This window comes from Borostomias antarcticus, assembly GCF_949987555.1.
Source record: "Borostomias antarcticus genome assembly, chromosome: 24".
Classification (NCBI taxonomy): domain Eukaryota; kingdom Metazoa; phylum Chordata; class Actinopteri; order Stomiiformes; family Stomiidae; genus Borostomias; species Borostomias antarcticus.
Window position 1 is genome coordinate 7674369 of NC_140257.1, and position 18734 is coordinate 7693102.

Consider the following 18734-nt stretch of genomic DNA (forward strand, 5'->3'; position numbering starts at 1 on the left):
CTAATCAGGCTTTCCAACAAAATAAAATACCATACCAATTGGTATTATTAAAGGGGAGAAATAATCGACCAAAATAATGTTTCCGAACTATTTTTGAGTTTAGTTTAGATAAAATCCTGTCCTTGAACTTTAAATTGTCTGCACTAGTATGTATCATTACAACATCTCACCTTGTCTTCCCCTCCCAGATGAAACAATACCTTAGTGGACACTGGAAAATATTTGGATGTTGTGAGTGAACACACAATTAAACCCAAAAATGAAAACTTAAATTACATACATAATTCAAATGAGACAAAGTTTTCACAGACAGGGCATAGATTAAGCCAGGAGTAGACCTTCATGTGGACTAGTTAAACAAGTACATTTAAGTAGCTTGCATGAATGCGTTGTAACTTTGGCTTAGTTAGTCGGAGACTATGGAGTCCAGGAGTGGTAGGTAAGTAAGCCTATGTGAGAACACAGAACAGGCTGTTGGTCTAATGGTGCTCATAAAAACCCAGAATGGAAAAGAAAACACCATTACTGTTGTGAATCTTTATACACAAAACTATGGCAGAGTATAGAAAAAACATTTGTATTATTATACAAAAGTGGTCTCTTAAAGGATATTGTTCGTTTTTGACAACCTGGACCTTATTTATGGCATATTATATCATATATCTTATATCATAAGACGTATGACTCACCGAGATAACTTTGGTGTAATTCGGAGGCCTGTAGAAGAAATTTAAAATCCAGCGCAAGCCAAGTATATCCATGTAATGGCGGCGGACAGGGCACTGAGAATGCAGCTTCTAAAAAATCTATTTTCTGCCGTGAAACGGTTTTCAACAATCTGTTTTTTATGAATCGATAGTTTTGCTTCCATAGAGCGTAGGCTTGTTGTGGTTTTCACATGCCTCTGTAATATGATCTTTAGAAACGTCTTTAAAAATGAAATATAGCTTCCCCGCTTGCTCCAGCACACATGCGCACAGCGCGCAGACTCACTATTCTCCGTCTGTAGGCTACACTCACGGCTCAAATTCTCTACGCTACGATCGGTTTCCATCATATTCTAAGTCATCTTCTATATCCTCAAAATCTGATAAATATTCAGCCATACTGCACACTATATTCCAGGTACCAACAAGCCGATCGTAGCGTAGAGAATGTGAGCCGCGAGTGTAGCCTACAGACGAAGAATAGCCAGTCTGCACACTGTGCGCATGCGTGCTGGAACAAGTGGGGAAGCTATATTTAGTTTCTAAAGATCATATTACAGAGGCATGTGAAAACCACAACAAGCCCTCGCTCTATGTAAGCACAACTAGCGATTCATAAAAACAGATTGATGAAAACAACCGTTTCGCAGCAGAAAATAGATTTTTTAGAAGCTGCATTCTCAGTGCCCCGTCCACCTGCATTACACAGATATACTTGGCTCGCGCTGGATTTTACATTTCTTCTACAGGCCTCCGAATTACACCAAAGTTATCTCGGTGAGTCAAACGTCTTATAATATGCCGTAAATAAGGTCCAGGTTGTCAAAAACGAACATTCTCCTTTAAGTAATTTAATGGATTACTCCGATCCACAAGTACTTGTCTGGCTGTAGTGCATGTCGGTCTTCATTTAGATATTCCAAATAGTCCATGCTCCCTCACAAACAGTACTAAGCAGAACTTAAACCTGCCTCAATGAATGATTAATTTAAGCTTCAATTTAGTCCTAGAGTAACTCTAATCCTTCAGTCGGCTTTGTTTGATCTAGAACAGCATACATCTTTTACCATCTTAAAATACTGTAAATCTGCACAAGTCACTGAATTAAGACTGCTCAAACACTCATTTTAGTCTGGAACTAGGCTTAAACCATGTCTGTGAAACCAGATGTGTTTAAGAGTTCACCTCATGGGGTACTCTTGAGTCTGATTGGATCTCTTAAATAATCAAGAATATTATTGAAGTATTACCAGATATAGGTATGAGCGTTATGATCCCAAAAGGTAATTTAGTTAACATGCATTGTATGTGTTTTATGTATAGTATACACATGTGATATCTCTGTGTACTAGGACATAACAAAGTATACAAAATTCAGCTAACAAATTTAGTGCACACATATTAAGTGTTAATAAGATTAAGAGATATATACGATAAGTCAAGATACCAATAATAACACTGTGAATGAAGAGTGCAAAGAGTTAGAGGGTCTTACCACAGAGGTTAAAGCTACAGTATCTGTCCATGGATGCTGGTCTCTGGATCTCCTTATATCTGCTGCAGAGTGCCAAGCAAGCAGGAGCTAATTGTGGACCACTCTCCTCAAGGAAGTGGAAACGAGTCTATTGCCTAAATGATCTGACTTTGACCCCCTCCCTCCTTCTCCCTCCCTCCCTCCTTCCCGCTCTCTGGCTCTCTATATTTTCTTTGATGATAGAAATTGCAACAGTGTTCCACAGTGCTTTCATGTGTTAATATTATCTTTTATGTACACAATTTGACAATTCTGATCATTTCACAAATTAATTTGTATTGTCCTATAAATAGACTAACTGTGGAAAACGTTTACTAACAAGACAAAGTCTTTTTTTCAAACAATATTTAAAGATCATTATGGAAATAGATTATTTCCCTTATTATGGCAATATCTCCTCAAGCATTTCTGCATTCAGCAATTCTGATAAAGTAAACACAAGCATATATTAATGTATTTGATAAAATAACTCACAAACAAGAGGAAGAACTGGAGGACTAGCAAGTGAAAAACAGGAACAGTGACACATTTATTTATTTATTTTTTGTCTCTATTCAAATAGGCCAGACCTCACCTGACACAGTTTGCCATTTAACTACATGGTGATGCTAATAAATGGTCAAAAACATTAAATTTGATGAAACTTTGTGAAAGTCCGTGACTACCAGACCATTTGACTTAGAGTCACCATCATGGTCCACCATGATAGATTTTCTGCCATTTGAATATTTTGAAAAGCACATATTAAACATTTCCTCCTAAATCTTTGGACCAATCTGCACAAAACCTACAGACTGTGTTCTTCAAAAACATATAAAGACTATGTATCTCAAACATGACCACTATTAACCAAATAACTTTTAAATGGGGGTGGCCTATCACATAAATGATTATATAAATCAGAGACAGCATATCCTATAATAATGAAACCCATCAACTCATGTCTACCCAAGGTGAGTAATCCTATGGCCTATGGTGGTAACCAGCGTGCCAGATGGAACAGATAGTGAGCTCATGTGATCAGGATGGTCTCACAACACTGATCTGGTGGTGCTATAACTACAAAATATTGATGGATAAATCTATTAAAGTGATGATATGCAACTTTGCTCGGAAATACCAACAACACCAACAGTATCTATTAGACATGGCAGAGATTATGTTATGGCTTGGACACGTTTCCAATGGTTACATCGTCTTTAATGACATTGAAACCAGGGACATAAACAGCATGAGTGTTGATTCTGAATGTTAAAAGATAAGTAGGCTATTTTGGAAATTTAGCCCTAGTTGCAGTAGGCTATGTCTAACATGAACCTGACACAGAGACCATCATTTCACTTAAGTATTGAGCTAGAAAGACATTTTCATCTGGACCAAATTTCATTACAATGGATGTGTAGCTTTTTCCGAGATGGGAAACTCATGGTTTCATCTTACTTGGTCTCAGTATACTCTCATGTGAAATGTAGGCTATTTGCAAACCAAAATGTTGAAACAACAGTGACATTTGAGACAGAACTATTTCACTGGCCGCACTATCAATTTAAACTTCCGCTCTGAGATTACACATCGTGTTTACCCCATAGTCTGCAGGTTAATAGCCCCATAGTGTTTACAATTTCAAATCCAAAGTGGAGTTCAACCCTAAAATAACAAAAAATAAGTTTTGAAGGATATTATAGTAAACAGAGTTAACTCAAAGCTAATGTAATAATTATTGGGATCTACCTCAAAAGAGTAGGCAAGGTTTAAATGTCAGGGACACACCACAAACCACACGCACACAGTCGTCGCGGTACGCGATCAAATCTTTATTAAATAAATATCAATAACACTTAATATACAGTTCATAAGGTGGGGGAACCACCAGGAGGCACAAGGAAACTCCTACTCCTAGGCTGGGGCCTTATTGTCGGCTGCCGTCACACCACACCGCAAACGTGCACGGCACACGCACACATAAGAGGGCCACTCCAACCGCAGCCACTTCACACTTAACCACTGCACACAGGGGTCGCATCAGCGACGGTGAGGACCGGGGTGACACTGCACTACACACACGGAGGACTGCACCCGTTAACACGGCAAACTAGGGCAGCAGACTTGAGTCCCCAGAAGCCTAACAGGGCAGGCTGAACCCCGTAATCCTCTCCGCTATCCCCCACTAATAAAAACAATCTAAATGACGAACAGGGGTAGGGAAGGGATACACACAATGCACATGCACACAAAGTATAAGGGTTTTAAAAGACGTAACTCGCCCAACCGACGAGACCCCTCCCCGGGGTCTAAGCTTGTGGCACCGTCCGACTCCCCGGAGAAGACTTGGCCGGCGGTGCAGTAGCGCCCGTTAGCTGGTCGAGCACTTAAGCGTGAGGCTAGAGATCACCGGCCGAGCGCACACTCTCCTAATCCCTGGCCCTTGCTGACTAAAGGAGGCGTCCAGCCTCCCCTCCTAACACCGGAAACGCTCCCCCTGATCTACCTGGCTTCGTCGCCGGCAGTACTATAAACTGCGAACGACACCTCCCCCCAGATGAGCGTGTACGCCCGCAGTACAACAAACAGACTGGTCTCTAGCAGGCCGATCAACTCATGTCTCTCTCTTTTTATAGAGTCCCAACACAAGGTGTCGGCCACACAGCTGTGGACAATCAAATCATTGTCATTCAACACCAACCACACACTGTTGGCGAGTCAGTGATTGCGCAATCAATTAGCTCCCTTCAGACATCCCCTCCCGTTCAGGTCTATCACACTCCTCCCCCCCATAAAGAAAAGAACTCGCCCTCGAGTTAAGCACTGGGCATGTCGTAATCTCTGGACCACGCTGGTAGCTTCCTTGAGCGGGGCGGGTACCGGCCTTGGCCTGCCGGCGGGGCAGGCACTCCATTCCCCTGAGGCGCGCTGGCTTGTGGCTGCCGAGGGGCAGGGCCAACCGGGCCTCCCCCTGGTACGGACGCGGTAGGCGGTGCTCCCTCTAACTGGTGAAAACCCCGACCACTGGTCTAGTAGGTGACGCCCGGTTACTCCTCCAGGCCAGCAGTCCTGCTTGCTCCGACGGTTGCTCCCTCGCCGCCACTGGTGCAGAGGGTGGCTCCTGGCTCCTTCTCCCGGCCGGACTCCGTGGCTTCTCCCCCGAATGACGATGGACCCAACTGGGACCCAGGGGAACCTGTACAGGGTACGCTGGACCAGTTCTTCGCTCCCGGCCACTAGGGCCGCCAGGGGGAACTGGGTTTTCTGTGAAAGAGCCAACAACATAAGGCTTAAGTCTATTAAAATGCAACACAGACTCTGGGCCTCCCTCCGCTGGAACTAGTCGGTATAACACGTCTGACACCCTCTCCAATATCTTGAATGGGCCCTTGTACCGCCGCTGTAACTTGGGGCATAGTCCTCGTTTCCTAGCTTTATTTCTAACCCATACAAACTCCCCCTCAGAATAGTACTGAAAATTAGCACGGAAGTCAAACGCTGCTTTTTGCTGACTAGAAGCCCCTGTCTGATGCCTTTTTACAGCCTCCACTACTGTGGATAAAGTATCAGCCAGCTTGCTTACATATTCATTGGCGGATACAAACTTGTCTTGTGGGCCTACATCTAGCATCACGTCCACAGGTAGGGTAATCTCTCGCCCAAACAAGACCTTGTAGGGCGTAAACCCTGTGCTAGCATGCACACTACTCCTATATGCCATCATGACATAGGGTAAGAGGTTGTCCCAGTTCAACTGGTTAGCATCTACAAAAAGAGACAGCATTGACAATAGTGTACGGTTAAAACGCTCAACCATCCCGTCAGACTGTGGATGGTAGGGGGAGGTACGGGTTTTATGGACATCCAAAAGTCTACACAATTCTTGAAAGAGATTGGATTCAAAATTCCTCCCTTGATCTGAGTGAATGCTACGGGGGGCTCCAAACCGGCATATCCATTCCTCTGCCAGAACCTTGGCAATGGAATGGGCTTCTTGGTTGGGGAGGGGGAACGCCTCCGTCCATTTAGAAAAATAGTCGGCAATCACCAGGATGTATTTGCTCTTTTTCTGAGTCTCTGGCAAAGGGCCCAAGATATCTAGTGCAACGCGCTCATAGGGGGCAAGGTCAACTGGGGGGCAAGGTGGGGGTACTACATCACCCCCCACAGAGAAACCGGGCAACCGGGAAAGAGCATCTGCATTCGAGTGCTTCTTTCCAGGCCGGTGCACAATCTTATATTGGAAGCTGGCCAACTGTTCTACCCAGCGGGCCAACTGTCCCTCCAAGCCCTGGAAATTGTGTAGCCACCTCAATGACCCATGGTCTGTACGCAGCGTGAACTCTTTCCCCAACAAATAATGTTTGAAAAACTTAGTAAAAGCTACCATAGCCAAGAGTTCCTTTTTTGTTGTGGCATACTTCCGCTCCTCCTTTGTCAATGCCCGACTGGCGTAGGCAATAACCCTCTCTACCCCCCCATGCTCCTGAGATACTACAGCCCCGATCCCCACATCGGATGCATCTGTATCCAGAATAAATGTCTTACTGGGGTCTGGATAGGCAAGAACTGGGGCTGTGATCAGGCGTTGTTTTAGCTGTATAAATGCCTGATCACAATCCTGCCCCCACACAAACTTCCTTCCCTTCTCGGTCAGTTGGTGTAAGGGACGTGCAATATCAGCAAACCCTTTCACAAAACGCCGGTAATAGGAAGCAAGACCCACAAAGCTTCTGACCTCTGTCTGATTGGTTGGCACCGGCCAACTACGCACTGCATCTACCTTGGCTGGATCCGCCTGCACCCCCTCCGTGGAGATGACATGACCTAGATAATTGACTTGGGTGGCAAACAGGTGGCACTTAGAGGGCTTAACTTTCAAGTTAGCCGAGCACAACTTAGAGAGGACCTCGTCGAGCCGAGACAAATGTTCCTGGAATGACCTGCCGAAGACAATGATGTTGTCTAGGTACACTAAACACGTGGTCCACTGTAGGTCTGCCAAGACCAGGTCCATAAGTCGCTGGAAAGTGCTAGGGGCATTACACAACCCAAAACTGAGAACATTGAACTCAAATAAGCCCTGTCTAGTAGCAAAAGCAGTCTTAGACGGTCCCTCGGGTCCACTTCCACTTGCCAGTATCCACTGGTCAGATCAAGTGTGGAGAACAGGCTAGCGTTAGCCAGACTATCAAGTGCATCGTCTATGCGTGGAAGGGGGTAGGCATCCTTTGCAGTGACTTCATTGAGCCTCCTATAGTCTAAACAAAACCGTAGGCCACCACCTTTTCGACGCACAGGGACCACCGGGGCGGCCCAGGGACTACAAGAAGGCCGTATTACGCCATGGTCCTGCATCTCTTTAATGTGGTCGGCAACTTCCTGCTGGAGGTGCAGGGGGACTCGGCGCGGGGGCATCTTAATGGGCCTAGCATTTCCGGTGTCAATTTGGTGCATTGTGAGATGCGTACGTCCCAGATCATGGTCACCAATACTAAAAACCGGGAGATGGCGTTGTAGAAGCTCCCGAATCAAATCAAATTGCGCAGAGGAGAATCCCCTCTCCTCCAACCCCAACTGTGCCATTAAATCACCTACAGACACATCATAAGACTGTCTGTGAGGGTCATACGGGGCCTGGCCTACGGCCTCCTGCCCAACCACCATATCAGGGTACAGTGTGCCAATTTTCATACCCTGCCTCAAGGTAAGTGTATCCTCAGTGACGTTAATTACCCTCACTGGAATGAGTCCCTGGCTAACATTGCAAACGACCCTAGCTACCATGATGTCGCAATGAGTGGACAGTGAAATAGATGGCTCCAACATGGCTTCTCTAGGCTCTCCCAAGAACCCTGCTACCGACCCCGAAATTAGGGCCTCACTCCGTGGGGGGACAGTCGTGTCCTTATAAACTGTAACAATCTGGGGCTCCCCTACATCTACTAGGGAAACCAGAGGCAGCTTTTTACCCATCAGTCGACAACACTTGCTGTCTAAATCAATCAGGGCCCCAAACTTTAATAAAAAGTCTAGGCCCAGCAGGATGTCCTTGGTGGGGACGTCAGCTATCAAAAAATCAACACTGAGGGCCAAGTTGTCAAACTGGCACACAGTCTGCCACCGTCCCATGACATCCCTACTAACACAGTACGTAAAACTGACGGGACACATTGGTGTAATTGTGGTAACTTTGCGACGTCACCAGCAGCGGACCTAGCTGACACCTAGCTGACACTTGCCTTTTCAGTCGCAAAATAACCAAAATAGCCGTCCTCAAGTACACTGTAAGGGAACGTAGCCGCCACTGCTGCTTAAATCCGTAACTACGATGTAATTAAATAACGTGACAATGTGGTTACATCACAGTCCCAATCTGACTTTATTGGAAATGTGTCACAGTGGGTCAGAACATTTGTAAATTACTTAGGTTTTAAAATAAATTTTGAAGTCATACAGTTACAGAATTGTAATAATGAGGAGAAATCCTGCATGTCTGTTTTGTGTGTAATTTCTCATTTACAGTAAATATTAACACTAAAGATTTGCAGTCTAGGCCTAATAAAAATAATGATAAAAAATATGCCTATGAATAAACTCTTGCAACCTAAATGTGAGCAATGAACGCTGAGCAGTGAACGTAGAATGCAAGGCATTGGGCTACTTTCTTAGGTGACACAATTGAAGAACTAGACAAACAAGTTACACACTCTGTGCCAGTAGGTGGCGGTATGCACATTAAAGTTGTTTGCGATCCGCCACTAAACCCAGCGAAGAAGACACACTTGGAAACTTCCGCTCCGTTTGAAACAGAAATGATTGAGAAAGACCAACACGCTACCCCGCGACAACACAGATCCTGTAAGTATCTCAATTTCAATGTATACATACATACTATGTATTTTGGTATCGTCCCAGATAAAACACCAACGTTATGTGCAAGCTACCCTTTTGTAATGATTATCTATATGCAGATGCTCTCTTTCCAATGTTAGCTAACTAGCTAGCCAGCTAACGTGATTAGCCTTTTTCTGTACATGGCTAGCTAAGTAGCCTACGTAAAATTACTCTCGCAATTATTGTTAAAACGTTCGCTTTTGTGTAATTGTAGCTTAAATTATAATGTTGGCTTGGCAACGTGAGAATATTTCAGTTGTGTACACTATAACTTTTATGAAGTGTTGTCGTGGGCCATTGTTTCCTAATTACGGGCAATGGTGGTCTTCTCAAGTCTATCAGGCTCGCCCGAGCTCCTGCACGTTCGTACTGTTTCATCGCTTGGAATAAAATGCGATAATTAGCTTACTCATTGATTTCGCATTAACCCACGACACCGTTAGTATGTGTTTGTTTTTAGGCATTCATTTTTCCGATTTTAACGTTAACAGAATACTAGAAGCCCCAACAACGGAGCTAGGCTAGCTAGCAGGATTTGTTATAGCAGCCATCTTGGCTTTTGGCACGTGGTCCTGTGGAGTGTGCATGTCAGCCAACGAGAGGGTCACCCACCCACTTTCTCTCTCTCTCTCCCTCTCTCCCCTCCCATGCTCTCAGTTGCCAACCTCCCAGTTCTTGTTTGAACTGAGCAAGAAGCAGGTGAGCGGGGCAGGAAGAGGCGCTAAGACGGGGACAGGCGTGGCCAGGGGCAGTCCTGGGACAGCACCACAGGCTCTGTGAGTCTTGTTCAGTTGAATGCCCTCATGAGTATTAACAGAAGAGCACCATATACATATGCACACATACACTCTAACATGTCGCTCTCTCCTCAGCTCAGCCCAATGGTCTCTGATGGTTCTGTCTGGCCAGCCCTTAGGTGGAGAAACACCTGATCATCAATATAGGCAGGCACACGTAAGTACAAATGCTCATACGTTTCCATAGACGGGATAAACAAATGGGGATATTGATATTGAGTTAATGTTAGCGGTAGACATGTGAGATTCATAAGACGCATCACTGACGCCACAATATCAGGGAAATTGAGCAATTGCTTCCCTGTAGTGCAAACTTGCAAGATTCGCTCAGTTATTAACCCTTCTTGCCTTTTTTGTTGTTGGTTCGCTCAGTTATTAACCCTTCTTGCCTTTTTTGTTGTTGGTTTTCTCTCTCCTCCTTCCTCTCTGTGCAGTTCTCCTGTGTGCTGAGCCGCTATCCCATGTATTGCCACTGCTGACAGGGTAGAGCTCAGCCCCATGCAGAAGTGAGTGATGAGGAGAGGGAAGATCATTTTCCCGTTTTTTTTCCCTCCAGTTTTAGGAACCGTCTCAAGAATGTGTTCCCCACTTTTATGCCTTTAAATCAGGGTTGGAGTATTCCAGGTGTGTGGCCATGGCCATGAACACCAGTAGAGGAGGGAACCAAGTGTCTCATTCTCTCTCCACAGTTGTGTGGTTGTAACCCCCCACTAGCTACATATTCATTCAATCTTTATTTAACCTCGTGAATCAATTGAGAGTAAGCTCTCATTTACAATGACGTATAATCACTCTATATTTGAACTTGTACTACAGGTGAGATAATCCTTTTTAATGGTCTCTCTCATTGCTGTGCAAGACTTGGGTGTTCTCCTGCTCTGAGTGCCCATTCTCCTATACCTCCCAGATCTACCTCCACAAGCACATCAAGAGGAGCCATGACAACCTCTGTCTCTGCTGAGGAACACACAGAGCATTATGAAGTAGCCAGTGCCTTGGCGAAGGTGTTTGAGCAGCAGTCATCAATGGATTAACTCCCAAGACACAAGGAAGAGACAGCGCAACACACGCTATGACTCCAGTGACAAAGGTAATATAATAAAGTGCATTCAACAGTCCCAAAAGAGTACTACTTGAGTTGACTAATCTGAGCTAATTTACCTCTACTATATGTTCCAGTGCCCAGGCAGCCGGTCGGCAGAACTCAGACCAGACCAGCTATGCCAGGTGCCAGAGCCGGAAGGCCTGCTCTGCCAGTTATCAATGCAGGTATCCATGCATGTTTGTGTTGGTGAAATGTCTATGCATATTTGCACACTTACAGTTAACTCAGGACTGTCTGAAGACTCATGTACTCAGTTCACTAATTCGCTCATCTCACATCTCACTACTCGGCAGTAGATGTTCATCGCCCAGGTCCTTTGAGCCAAGGCGCTGTGAGCCCAGGCCCTTCAGCCCTTCAGACGTCCAGGCACGAGCAGCATGCATCAGCGATTAGCACCCCGGCCAGACCAGGTCAGGGTCTGACATGTCATGTCGAGTTGATTCTTCCCCTTATGCCAGAATCACTACGCCGCCAGCACCATAGTTTCCTGCTCATCCCTTTATCCTCTGGTTTTCAGGTAGTTCTCTGATGCCATCGCCTGTGAGACCAACAGCTCCAGCAGGGTTGCCATCAAGCTCTGCAGATGCTGGTATGCTGAATTTTGTGAACTACTTCATGCTGCATGTAGGGATATACTTTGAGCTGAATATCCATTATGGGACCGTACAATTACTTATAGCCACATCTGTGTTTAATATCCAGACTTCCAGAGGATGATGTGTCAGCAGTTCTCCAGCGTCATGCAGAGTCTGAGGGAGATGGCACAGACAATGATGAGGCTGGAGCAGAGACTGGAGCAGAGACTGTCCGGCGAGTCTGCAGACAGCTATCGGGGAGCAGTACTGGATGACCTGCACCCTGCTAAAACGGAGGAGGAGCTGCTGGTCTTGGAGGAGCAGCTGAAGGACAAGGATCATCAAAGGAAGATGGTGAGTAACTTCAAGGCAGAACTTTGTTCCTTATTTTTGCAGAGAAGTGTTAAGGAAATGTAAAAGTAAATGATTGTCTTTATGTTTTGCAGACACGATATCTGAGTTCCATTGGCGGCAAAGATCTGCCAGATGTGGTCCGGCGGGTGCTGTCAGCCATTGCCATACACAGAGTGTGGTGTGTCTACAGCGTCCATGGGAAGAGGGGGAAGAAGCCTCTGAAGAATATGACCCTCTACAATGTTATATTACGTAAGGGATTGTTCATATTTTCGCAAAATAATACATTGTCTTTGCTTCATGCCATGTGCATTGAAACCATTCCCTTTTTGGTTAAAAGGTGCAGTTATGGCCTGTAAGCCAAGCACCACTGTGACGGAGGTGTCTGCCCAGCTGCAGGAGATGCTGAAACATGCCCCTGCTCGATGCAAAAAGGTATGTGATGTCAGGCAGTTAATTTTCTCGTATCCAGTGACATGGCACGCTTCCAATGAACGTATGCGACTTGCTTTTACAGCCATTTCATTATGTCCTTAGGCATCTGCTCCAGCCCAGCTGACCTCCCCAGCCCAGCCCCTGACCGCAGCTCCAGCCCTGACCACAGTGGAGTATTCAGATGAGGATGACCTCTTCTGCCCAGACCCTCGATTCAGATGTGGGTGACCCCCAGCCCGTCTCCCTAAACCTGCCTTTCCAGCCTGCCAGAATGGATGCCTTTTTTGTAAATAGTTTTTGTAAATTTTAACCTTTTTTTTGTGGGATACAACGGTCTGTTCCCGGTCTGCCTGCCACAGAATGCGCACTGTTTCATTTTTGTTTTTAGAACTTTTGCAATTGTCAGATAATGGGTTGCTAGCCAGAGCTTGTACATGCTTTTTTTTGCTTTTCTGGCTATGCGTAATGTGACAGACCGTAAACCTCATCCTTGTAAATATGTATACTTTTAATTTGTAATGTACTTTGTGTAATAAAATGTTCTAAACTGTTCAGTCTTATATTGGTTTGTATCATAATGCTTGCTGCTATATCCCCATATAGCATTAATTCGTTTTTGTACTGGTAAATGCTAAATATAGCCAGTGGTACTGCAAATGCTAAATATAGCCAGTGGTACTGCAAATGCTAAATATAGCCAGTGGTACTGCAAATGCTAAATAAAGCCAGTGGTCAGGGTTTAGTAAGTAAGTGACCATATTTGCACCGTGCGAAAAAGACGTGCAGACCAAGTCATATAAATACCTGTAAATCTAGTGTCAGCCAAGTGAGTTTATTACGGAAGTTCCTGCCCACTTTTTTTGCACGCGGCCGCACCGTATTTGCACCGTGCGAAAAAGACGTGCAGACCAAGTCATATAAATACCTGTTAATCTAGTGTCAGCCAAGTGAGTTTATAACGGAGGTTCCTGCCCACGTGATCACGTGCGTTCTTTGCACGCGGCCGCAACTTCGGAATGACGTGTCGTTCTTACGTAGCGTCTACTAAACGGCAGATCTCGCGTTTCCGTAAATGACCGTGTAATTTCCGCACGCGGCGCAGACGAATCGTCACCTATAGCGGCCGTATGTCGAACGTTTGCGCAACCTGCGTGTGTTAGTAGGGATGCATGCGCCCCCCATTTGCAGCACAAGCCTCCCCAAAATACTCCCCCAACTCTCCTCCCCCTTTAGTTAGCTGTAACCAAACTTGTTTTGGCATAATGGACACTTGCGCTCCTGTATCTAATAGCACCGGCAAATCTGACCCACCGATCTTGGCTTGGACATACACTCCAGGTCCCTTCCCGTCATTTAAGGCCAACGCAGAGGACTTAATGGGGGGGGCGGACATTTGGCCTGCTATGCCCGCCCCCTCTAGTTTCCCTGTAGGTAGGGGCAATCCCTGCGAAGATGTCGGTTACAGCCGCACTCCCAGCACACATCCCCTCGACTCCCCCGGTCTGACCAACTGGGTGCCCGCATAACTGTAGTGCGGCGCGCAGAATTGCCCTGAGTATTAGAGGGTGGACATAGGGACTGAACAGTGCCCTAGAGCGCCTTGACCTCTTGGCGCAACCCTTCCACGACACCCAACAAAACTCCCATTTGGCTCTCATTGGGGGAATTCTCTACTGCGCGTACTTGAGTGTCAGTATGTAGGCGAGTCTGCTCCAAACTCCTAATGAGCTCGAGCTCCGCAGCAAGATTTATTGCGCCCTCTAGAGTTTGGGGCTTAGCACTACGGAGGCTGACACGCAACTCCCCATTACCTACATGCTCAATGAAATGGTCGCGAGCGAATAGATCGCGCGTGTTAACGTCGGCCGAGGGATAAGCTTTCATAATCAGGCGCCGTAAGGCGTTACCAAATTCCCGAGCTGTCTCATTAGGCAGCCGCCGCCGCGATAGGAAGCTAGCCCGGTTCCAGTCGTCACTATCGCAAGGCTCCAGACACCTCCCCAACGCCTCTTTCAGCCGTGCGTAACTGGCGCGCGACTCTACGGAGAGTCCACTGTATATATCTCGAGCTCGGCCAGACAATAACAGGGACATAAACTTAAGTTTCAACGCACCGTCCCAATCGTTTACTTCTGCGGCAATTTCGAATTGTCCTAACCAATCTGACCAGTCTCGGCCAGCGCCCGAGAACGTTTCAGGCATAAAGACGGGACGCGCAGCCATCGGCCTCCTGAGCTCAGCCTGGCCAAGTGTGCCACTAGTAGTAGCTGTCGAGCTAGTGGACGAAGGTGGTGTTGTGTTATCCACTGACATTTTAGGCCTTAGATCCCACTTCTGACACCAGTGTAATAATTATTGGGATCTACCTTAAAAGAGTAGGCAAGGTTTAAATGTCAGGGACACACCACAAACCACACGCACACAGTCGTCGCGGTACGCGATCAAATCTTTATTAAATAAATATCAATAACACTTAATATACAGTTCATAAGGTGGGGGAACCACCAGGAGGCACAAGGAAACTCCTACTCCTAGGCTGGGGCCTTATTGTCGGCTGCCGTCACACCACACCGCAAACGTGCACGGCACACGCACACATAAGAGGGCCACTCCAACCGCAGCCACTTCACACTTAACCACTGCACACAGGGGTCGCATCAGCGACGGTGAGGACCGGGGTGACACTGCACTACACACACGGAGGACTGCACCCGTTAACACGGCAAACTAGGGCAGCAGACTTGAGTCCCCAGAAGCCTAACAGGGCAGGCTGAACCCCGTAATCCTCTCCGCTATCCCCCACTAATAAAAACAATCTAAATGACGAACAGGGGTAGGGAAGGGATACACACAATGCACATGCACACAAAGTATAAGGGTTTTAAAAGACGTAACTCGCCCAACCGACGAGACCCCTCCCCGGGGTCTAAGCTTGTGGCACCGTCCGACTCCCCGGAGAAGACTTGGCCGGCGGTGCAGTAGCGCCCGTTAGCTGGTCGAGCGCTTAAGCGTGAGGCTAGAGATCACCGGCCGAGCGCACACTCTCCTAATCCCTGGCCCTTGCTGACTAAAGGAGGCGTCCAGCCTCCCCTCCTAACACCGGAAACGCTCCCCCTGATCTACCTGGCTTCGTCGCCGGCAGTACTATAAACTGCGAACGACACCTCCCCCCAGATGAGCGTGTACGCCCGCAGTACAACAAACAGACTGGTCTCTAGCAGGCCGATCAACTCATGTCTCTCTCTTTTTATAGAGTCCCAACACAAGGTGTCGGCCACACAGCTGTGGACAATCAAATCATTGTCATTCAACACCAACCACACACTGTTGGCGAGTCAGTGATTGCTCAATCAATTAGCTCCCTTCAGACATCCCCTCCCGTTCAGGTCTATCACACTAACTAGGTAAAGCAGCAGTGTGGCTCTTTCCCCAACTCTGGATTTTGGGCTTCATGTTGTTTGTTGTTTTAAGATCCAGACATACTATAGAAAGAATACTTGCTCAAGAATCAGTGTCAGTGTGCTACAGTGAGTTGCTATTTACGTATTAATTGTCCTATCCACAGTAGTTTTGTGTATGTTGATTCACTTGTTCCATTCAAGAGTGCGGATTGTAATACATTTTTCGTATCACAATATAATGTATTGGGTCATTTTACTACTTAAGTAATGGCTTAGGCCTGACAACATCAATCCTGGCTTGCTGGTCAGCTATTACTTGGAGACAACAAATTAAAGATGCCATAGTTAACGGTGTCACATTTCTACTGGTTTCCACCTAACAGGGTTACAACATGTTCTGTTTCTCCACGTAAATTGCTCAATTTAATGACCTTCCCCATAAATCGAAGCCAAGACCAAAAATCTTCCAGGGTTTATGTTCCAGGCCAAATATCCCAGCAGCAATGCCTGAATTGTGGGGGTATATGTGGGGGTGGGGGTGATTTATAGGACTAAATGGCCACCACTGAGTATGTCTTAGTTGCAAAACAGCCTACTACACAAAAAATTATTTATTCATTCAGCAGTGCAAACATCTAATTTGGGATTTGAAATAGCACCCTTCTTGGCCTCACTTTTAATGACTATAAAAGGCCAAGGCAAGGATTGACTCTTCCAGGGGTTATGTTCCAGGCCAAATACCTGTACTGTATCTCAACACCAATGTCCAAAGCACCAATGAAATGGGAGCGTATTTGCGGGGGTGGCGGGCACTTATAGGGCTAGAGTGACCACTGCCACTGGGTGTCTCCAAGTTGTAAAACAGTCAACTAGACCAGGGCCCTGTACTATGAAGCTAGCTCACTTGAGTAAACCAAACAACTGCAATCACAGATAAACTGTACCATGGCGGTGGCTATCAACTCGTTAAGTCTACCCAGCTGGTCCAATCTAGCTATGAGCGCGTTCACGGTAAAAGGGGAGGTATTTGCACGAAATGACCAATATGACCTTAGTATGAGTATTCGGACATGGCCATGTACAAGGCAAACAATATGCATAACCAAGTTCCGTCCACCGCATTTTACAGAAGAGGAGCAATATTATAGAAATATGAACTAGCCTATAGACGCAACACAGTTGCTATTGCCAAAGGCAGGAAAGAAAGCTGGAAAAATACTGCCGACTGGCTAAGTTTTATTATTTTCCTCGTAGGCTAGATCAATGGGCTATTCCTATTCATAGGGCGTGTAAAGCAATTGTAGCCTATATCTAGGCTATAGGCGTACATCTTATTCTTTCAGCTGCAATCCCATGAGACTGGCAAGGGATGCTTAAATAAAGCAAATGTAGGCTATAGTTTTTAATAGTTTCAGGTTGGAGTAGACAATGTTATGTACAAGAGGAACTAGAGAGAAAACAGGCTATTAAGATGGAAAAGGTGAAGCTCGAGGTGGAGAAGTAGACTATAAGCAGGGCTGCCAAGTCTCACGCATTGAGCGTGAGACACACTCATTTCAGCCTCTTCTCACGCTCTCACGCCACACATAACAATTCTCACGCGGAGAAATGACCAACCCCTACATACTACAGGCCCATAGCCAGGGGGGGATCGGGTGGATCGAACCCGCCTCACGACCAAAGGTGCAGAATTCAGGGCAATTCTTCCTCCTCCTCTCTCTGGCTCCTCCTCCTCCACTCACACCAGAGAGAGGAGGAGGAGGAGGATGAGCCAGTGAGAGAGAGGAGGAGGATGAGCCAGAGAGAGAGGAGGAGGAGGATGAGCCAGAGAGAGGAGGAGGAGGAGGATGAGCCAGAGAGAGAGAGGAGGAGGAGGAGGATGAGCCAGAGAGAGTGAGGGAAGGAGGAGGAGCCAGAGAAAGAGGAGGAGGAGGCGGGCCGGCCGGCCTCTCCTCCTCCTCTCTCTCTGGCTCCTCCTCCTCTCTCTCTCTCTCTCTGGCTCATCCTCTCTCCTCCTCCTTCTCTCTCTCTCTGTCTCATCCTCCTCTCTCCTCCTCCTCTCTCTCAATTCAATTCAATTCAATGGGCTTTATTGGCACGAAAGAACAAATGTTCATATTGCCAAAGCAACAGTGGAATTACAGAAATATACATTAAATCAAAATAAATAAATTTAAGTCTTATACATAAAAAGCTAAATAAATATAAGTAACTCAAGAAAAAAAGGAAAGAAAAAGTACTCATCCTCTTCCTCCCACAAAAGCTCCAGTACATCCAGAACAGTGCTGCCAGGATCCTGATGGGAGTGTGGAAATCACCCCTGGCATCTTTGCACTGGCTCAATCCCCCCAAATTATCCATCCCCCCACCGTCAACAACTCGCCCGACAATAAAATTAACGGGGAAGGTGATAAATCTCACTCCAAGTTTTTGGTCAAACTTGGCAGCCCTGCTATAAGCCAGAGGCTTCATGCCTATAGAACTTGAGGGGGCACGTGCCCCCTCAGATTTTTTTTTTTATTTTTTTTTTTTACATTTCCGTTATTGTTTGTTTACCATTACATTTTCCAATGCGGAGCTATGATTATTTTCTCTACTGAGCTGAATGTATTATTTGAATTATGTCATAGACCACCTCGAAAAGCCACCATAGCCTCTTTCAAAAAGCCAAACACCCTCTTTCCCGGTGGATTTGGTTTATTCCAAATTAACACTGGACCTGGAAGCCCCCTCTCGCCTCGTCTCAGATAAACACGTTTTCATGGTCTGCTTGCATTTTAGATTAAGGTTATCCTTAACTGATGAACAGGTCCTCCAAATATTAGGCTATTCAGTATATCAGATTCAATATACTTCATACCTCAGTATACAGTAGGCTATATCATTCGGACCAATGCCAAGTGAGTAAAAAAAAAGATTTGTTTTCCCTTATGTTTATTTTGAAAGT